Source organism: Adiantum capillus-veneris, chromosome 8, assembly GCF_014529385.1.
Source record: "Adiantum capillus-veneris isolate H3 chromosome 8, ASM1452938v2, whole genome shotgun sequence".
Taxonomy (NCBI): domain Eukaryota; kingdom Viridiplantae; phylum Streptophyta; class Polypodiopsida; order Polypodiales; family Pteridaceae; genus Adiantum; species Adiantum capillus-veneris.
Window position 1 is genome coordinate 124,488,398 of NC_140938.1, and position 7,610 is coordinate 124,496,007.

General features: G+C 41.0%; 1 pseudogene; it reads right to left on the bottom strand.

Moving 5' to 3' along the window:
* Nucleotides 1-757: 757 nt before the first annotated feature.
* Nucleotides 758-3,327, bottom strand: LOC147452898 (uncharacterized; annotated as a pseudogene).
* Between the last annotated feature and the right edge of the window lie 4,283 nt (nt 3,328-7,610).

Here is a 7,610-nt window from a genome sequence, read left to right on the forward strand (position 1 = left end):
GACCATTCAAGAAATCTATAAATCAAATACGTGCAAGAGGGAAATGGTCACTCTTGCCCGGGGGGAGATTGCACCCAATGTCTGTGTATTCTTCTCGCCTCTCTTCTTCTCTCTCTCGCCGTGCCGGCGTAGCACTTCGCTCTAGGAGGTGCGTCTGCACGTGCTCTTCTACTCTCTCTCTTGCTCTATGTCTCTCTCTGTTCACGTACGTTGTTGATTATGTGCGTGTGAGACGATTCAGGTATACCGATTTATCGTTTTAGGGTATGTATTGTGTTACCATGAGTATTTTGCAGGGCCATGGCTCATATCCGTTTGTAGCAGTGGTATCAGAGCGTAGGCTACGCTCCAAGACTAATGGTTATGATCGATAAGCAGCAGCTAAGTATTTTTCTTTCTTGCGTTTGAAAATTCCATTAATTTCTTCACTTTGTAGTGATTAATGTTGATTGTATGATGTAACTAGTGAATTTTTGAAATTAAAACAGAGTCCTTTCTTTATTTCCATAATATAGTGATTGTTAGTGTAATTATTTTCATTGAACATAATAATAAATGGATTAAAGTATATCGGAATACTCAATTACGAAAAAAAAAGAGGAATATCACATAGCCTTGTATAGGACATTACGAAGAGGAGAATCTAAGTCAAGAATATCTGGATACAATTCACATCATAGCATGCAAGGAGGAGTTTTCAGACTGTAGAAAAAAATCGAACCTAGTTGGAAGTAGAAGAAGCAGGATCAGTTTTTTCTCATCGGATAAGTCTTTCTTCCCATGTTGACGAAACAACATAGAATCGGATTGAATGTGGGATGCAACCGGTAGAGATAATGGTCAAAGAAGTCGTCCACTCTCGATACGCGCTCATATAAGCAAGTGTGTAGCTTGTGAACTTGCCCTTGGCTTGGGCGCACACCTCACCTGCCACTGCAAAAAAAAAAAAAAAAAGCAAGTTGAGCATGGTTTGTCAGTGGGCATGCCTTGAGTAGAACAACCCCTACTAGTGTGTCAACAGACACCAAAAGGCTCTCGCCACAACATCAATCAAAACCCTCTACGTCAACAAACACCATATGGCCAGTAGATGCCACTCCCATGGAAGCTATAAATCCACTACAGCAATGATACATTCTCTTTGTTAGGTGTTGTAGAGTGGCAGAGGTGCCTAGCCCTCACCCATGCAGCGCAAGCCAATAGGTATTTCTTGGGTAGTTACACTCGCCGTGGTGGGCACTCCATGCAACCAACTAATCACCCCCGGCCACTCAACCGACCCCGCTGCCAACCAACCGCTTACATGCAAAGCGGAAGAAAAGGACCCTCGTGATGGATGGCCGCATATAGACCGGCATGCAACTCTACTGATGGTCACGATGGCGGCTGAAGCATGTAGTCAATGCTAATTGTCCATGCTCACTCTTTTCGGCGACACTCACAGAGCTACACGAGTCTTTATCTCTCTCTCTTTCTCCTCTCTCTCTCTCCATTAATCTCTCCCTTGCATGGCGGCGCCACTAATTGTTGATCCTTCTTTCTCCCTCTCTCTCCAGCTCGTAACTTGCAGTAGCCCGTCAGCTCTCTCTCTCTCTCTCGTGCTGTGACGTACCCAACCAATCACCAGCATTCATGCTTGACGCAACCCTCCATCAACTCTCTCTCCCTCTTTCTCTGCGCATGCTAGCACACACTCTCTTCTTTTAGTTGGCAGCCACACCAACGGCTACACACAAACTTGTCTCTGAAGACCACTAGAAAATGTGTAGCCTCTCTCCATCTCTTTCATGCTATGACGAACCCTATCTCTCTCTCACACACACACACTCAGGTTGGAGACTTTTCTTCTTTAGGATATAAGTTTTCAAATAGACAGCCGCTTGTGAGAGATTTTCCCATCTCAGAAAAGCTATGTCAATTTCACCTTCAGTATTTGCTGCTTTTCGAGCTGCTTCATCTCCAGAAAACTGATCGAAAACGTGTATTGCTTCAGCATTTTGACCTTGAAGAGCATATACGTGTACTGTTCGTGCTTCTTGGAAAGCTTCAGTTGCTTGAATGTAGACTGCTGCAAGGCTTGGATCACCTCAAGTGACTAGTTGTCTTGCCTTCAGCTTGACAAAATAAGGGAGGGCTTCTTCAGCCTCTCCAATAGACATTTTGCATCTAATCAAATCAGCTTGGCTTGCAACTTTAAATAAATGAGCTAATAACTGAGGGCAGTCTTCTCTAAGTTCCATAGAATCAATTCAGGTGTTCTGCTAGCTTCAAAGAATTCTCAAACTCGCCTGCTATCTGTTGTATAAAGGTAACAACATGCTATAAACTTTGCGATTGTATCTTTGATGCGTCTGAGTATTTCAAATCCCTTTTGTGCATATAACAAAGGCTTTGCTGGCTCCTTGTGCCACTCTGCTAGTGTGGCACATGCTTCGCCTATTCTCTGTTATTCTTCAAGGGTAGCAGATGACTCCACTTGGGCAAGAAAGTCTCAAGTGTTTGAAAGGTTTTTGGGTCTTCGTCCTTGTCAGAAGCCAGCTTTAGTTTATTTACTATATCCTTGAATGCTTGCAAAGCCTCTTCAGTTTTGGAACAAGAATCTTGAGCCTCACCAAAGGGTTTTCCCATTGGCTTTGGAGTGAACTGTTTTATGTGGACTTTTTGGATATGACACACCCAAGGCATCTGTCTTGGCTAGCAGATGTTGATCTAGACCGTGGATGTGGAAGCATCGGTAACTGCTGCTCTAGGTACTAAGCTGTATATGATGTGAGTGTCGAGGTACCCCAACAAGGCTGCCATAATGGTCTAGAAATGTGTGGGCTTTGAAAATGCACGATCGCCCATCCTGTAATCCTTGAAAACTACGAGCTCTTCTGGTTCGTTCATGGTCTCCTTGCGCCTTGCGTGCTTCTGAGCAGAGCTTTAACAAATCCGCGAACCACTAGTAGATTTTTGCTCAAAGAGTTACGGCATGCTACATGAATAGCGTGCCAAGATAGAACTCTTTCCGATACTCATGGAAAACTTAATTTCTTCTTGAAGCATAAACTAGGTCAAGTTCATATTTGTATAGAAAGAACAAAGACTCGTGGACATAGGAGGTACTCTTTGACACTAATCATAATATAATTTACATAGCTATCTTGTATAACTCAGACCATTCAGTTTCTTCATCATTTGTGTACATTTAGCCTTAGAAATCTTACACATTAAAAAGAAAAAAAAAAGGGTGCACTGTACATATGTGCTCAAGCTCGGGTGGGCGCTCTCAAGCTTGAGCACCCTAGCACCTACCTGAGTTACTATCGCTTGGACAACCCTCATCGCCGAGCATCCACGGGAATTGACAACGACGACGACAATGATTTTAGTCTGACATTGTTAGACTTTTGTTTTGGTTTTTCACCTTCATTTTCTTTTAACTACTTAGGCATTGGATTAGATCATTAAGGATTGTCTCAGTTTGGTCTCGTAAGATTTTTGAATACGAGTGATAACATTTCATTTCATTTCGCTCTTGCTTGTTCCCCTCCTTGCACCGCTACTTACATCGGCAAACATTGATGAAGTTCTTGTGCGAGCAGTGCCATACTTTCTCCGACAATGTCGGACAGTGAGGCGATGATCATGATGGTTTACTTCGACAATTTTAAACTTTGAGTTTCAGTCTTTCACTTTACTTAACTTTAATTATTAGATCCACTGCACTTGTATCACTTTACTTTCATAGGTCATTTTGGACTTTTAAAGACGATGCATATAACATTTTATTTCATTTCTCTCTCTCTCTCTCTCTCTCTCTCTCTCTCTCTCTCTCTCTCTCTCTCTCTCTCTCTCTCTCTCTTCACACAACCCCCGGCCACCTTGTCATGTTGACATCAATAATGTTGTATTTTTGACAATTGAAACATATATCTGTATAATCATAATCCAATAATTAAATATATATAAAAATACATTAAATTAAAGTATATAGCGAATGAATGATATACTAACTGGACAAATATATATATATATATTGAGGCGGTCTGGGGCAGGCAACAAGAAGAGCAACCTCTAGACACCCTTCAAGGCTCCCGTGCTGCTCAATGGGGCTGGGGCACAACACAACACAAACCAAAACAACAAACCCACAGCCAAATCCCAACTACACAAGGGGCACCACCTAGTTTAAGAGCGAACTAGGACGCAAAAGAGGAGAATCGTTAGAGCAACCCACAAACAAGCAAGGAATTTACACTAACCCTAATACCAATGGAACACTCTCACACACTAAAACACGAGAGAGAGAGAGAGAGAGAGAGAGAGAGAGAGAGAGAGAGAGAGAGAGAGAGAGAGAGAGAGAGAGAGAGAGATAGTGCTCGGCCTACTTTGAAACGTATCGGCAATGATCAAGCAAACACAACTATATATTTAAGAAAGAGAGAGGAAGGGGGAGGGGGTGCTTGTTGCATTAATACCTTCTTACAAATCTGTCATGACAAATCAAAGTGAAATTAGTATTTGTTCAACATAGCTTGCGTAAATTTCACCACAACACATCACAAGAAAAGCCACCCCAATCACTGTCTTAAAGCCAGGGGAGTCCTCTCCACCCTGTCGCCCTCTTACAGTATGTGGGATTTATGGCTAGATTGATGACAACACCAGAGACAAGCTATCAAGAACTTAACAAAAAACACCAAGACACTTACGCATCATTGTTGTCCATTACTTCACGTTGGAAGGGAGACAAAGTATCCAAGCTTAGTCCAAATCCACCCTCCTTGATTCAGCGAATGTTGGGCTTACACTAGTAGGAGAAATGATAGATTTCCTACTCTCAATTGAATGATCACTCTCTCTCTTACAATGGCATAGAGTTCCCTTGCTAATCCCCTATTACAACACATGCACATGCATAAGACAATGAGCTTCCACTCAAGAGCTCCTTCTAGAGAGGTTGAGCTTGGCTTCTCAAGCTATAGCATAGTGCTCTTGCTTATGGCTCCCCCCTTCTTGTGCTAGCTACACCCTCCTTTTATAGCAATTTTGAAGGCTAGGGTTACTCCTCTAACCATGGTTGGGTTAGATTTTCAGCAATTTATCTAATTTCTTTTGCTTGGAATGATCAAGAAGTTGGTGGGGAAAGAGAGAGGAGAGAAATGGAGGTGATAGGACTTTTCATAGTGGGTTAGTGTTAGTAGAGTTAGTATTAATTTACAAATGGAATTGGATATTTACAATGGGAGTATCCATGTAGGATACAAATAAGGAAGAAAAACTCTTAAGAGGTAAGAAAAGGTGGATTTCTTACAAGGTTGATGCTCCAAGTGTCTTGAGTAGGGCCAATTTTGACGCTTGTTGACGGTCCACTAGCTTTGACAGTACATTTTTTCTCCACTCTTGACCTTCCATGAGAGACAAGGTAATTGAAGCTGAGTAATCAACCACCATGATGCTGTCTTTTAAGAAAAGAGGCTGAATTTTGTGGTTTTTTTGATAGATATGGGTAATTTGGAGGAGGAAAAATGAGACTAGGTGGTCAATTTTGGAATGGAATTGTGTGTGGGAGGTATGAGTTCACCATGGTTTCTCTTATTCTTCAAGGTTGAGGAGAAGGTGAGTAGGGTGCAGAGAGGAGTGGTGAGAGAGGTGGGGATGATGAGTGGAGAAGTGTGTGTGAAAGAGGAAAATGATAAAGTGGAAGAGAGAGTGTGGCTGCATAGCATGGGAAAACTGGGGTCCACTAATAAAATCATAGCTCACAGCTCGTAGCTCAAAAAAATATGAAAACATTTGAGGCAAAAGTTCAGCCCACGAGCTACAACTTTTGTTTGTATCACCTTTTCAAATTCGGAGAGCAAGTGAACTTTAAAAATTCAGCAAAACCGATCGTTTTTTTCCACTGCACAAGGTCCTTGTGGGGTCCTTCTTTGGATGATTCTTTTGAATACCTCCAAGAGTGAGCCCTCCATAGTGCATGTATGCATGCCACCTACCCTTGACCTTATTTGGTAGGTCTATAATTGAAGATATTGTTGAGATTATGATATAAGTGAATAGTACAACTAAGAAAATCAAATATTGAGGGGTCTAAAAAATATGTACATGTCAAATATAAATAATATAAGTGGAAAAAAATATAAAGGGGTCAAAAGAAATCTCTCTCATTATGAGGCTACCATAAAAAGATAAATATTTTTGGTGTTCTAATTTTTTAGAAAAAAAAACAAAATAGATGTAGGAAGGGAAAAATCACAATAGTGAAAAAATATACACATAAATAAAACTAGTTTTTTTGGATTTTTGTTGGGATGGAGTTACACCAAATATAAGAGAAGATTACATGAAAATATTTCTATATGGAATAAAGAATATGAAAAATGGTAAGAAAAATTGTGGTAATGGTGAGGCAATGTACAGAGCATAAATATCACACACTTAGGTAGAAATATTAAAATAAATATCAAAATAATTATGAAAAAATCTTTTATTTAGGCCCTATATACAAAGAAATATTTACATACGCGGGCCATAATATACTTATATTTTTATTTTTATTTTTTTATTTTTTTGGCTCAACCAGCCCAATGGCTAGCTAATTGAGGGTTTTTTAAGAAGATATGGGAAAAGTCCCGTGACTCACGCACGCCTATGTACAGTGAAATGGTAGGGATAGCCACAATGTTTGGGTGATTTTGGTAGGGTGAGGTAACTCACTGTGGCAATTACAAAGAGCCGAAAAACGGCTATCATTAGCCCTCCCTCTGGATGATGGTATATTCATGTACCATCATAGAGCATCTTTTCCAAAGAGAGTGCTTCAGAGTCCTTGACGAGATTTTTATTGTTTGGCCCCTCAGAATTTTGGCTAGAGTTACACTCATGCTTCATGTAACAATACTTACATGAGACAGTGGCCTTTTGACAGATCTTTGGTAGATCCTTTGATAGAAGGCGACTCAAATAGGGCTTCAAGCGATACCCATTTACCTTCCTGGAGTGCTCTTTACCATTCAAGTCCATAAGCTGATAGTAACTAGAATTGAAAGCCTTCTTGACTATGTATGGCCCCTGCCATCTTGTTTCAAACTTGGCATCAAAAGGATTGTCAAGTCGATTGTCATACCTTAGCACAAGCTCTCCTTCCTTGATTCCTTTGTCCTTCAGTTTCTTGTCGTGCGTTTGTTTCGCTTGTGTGGCTTTCCTCTTGTAGCACTCATATGCTGCTTCTCTTTTTCACTCAAGCTCCACTAACGTAAGAAGTCGATCCATCCATACCTCTTGATCATCTTGTGCTCCCTTGCCATGAAGTCGCATTGTTGGAATGTTGAGCTCGATAGGCTGCAAAACCTCTTGACCATAGACCAAGTGAAATGGTGTGAACTCCGTGGCTTCCCTATATGTGGTTCGATATGCCCACAAGGCACCATCCAAGAAGTCATCCCATAATTTTGTCTTGTTTTGCACCATCTTTCTAATGATTCCTGCAATGACACCATTAGCCTTCTCCACCAAACCATTTGACTGTGGGTACTATGGTGTGCTATGACGATGTAGAATGTGGAGCTCTTCACAAACTTCTGTGAGCAAGCCCTTTCTAAACCCTGGACCATTATCAGAAA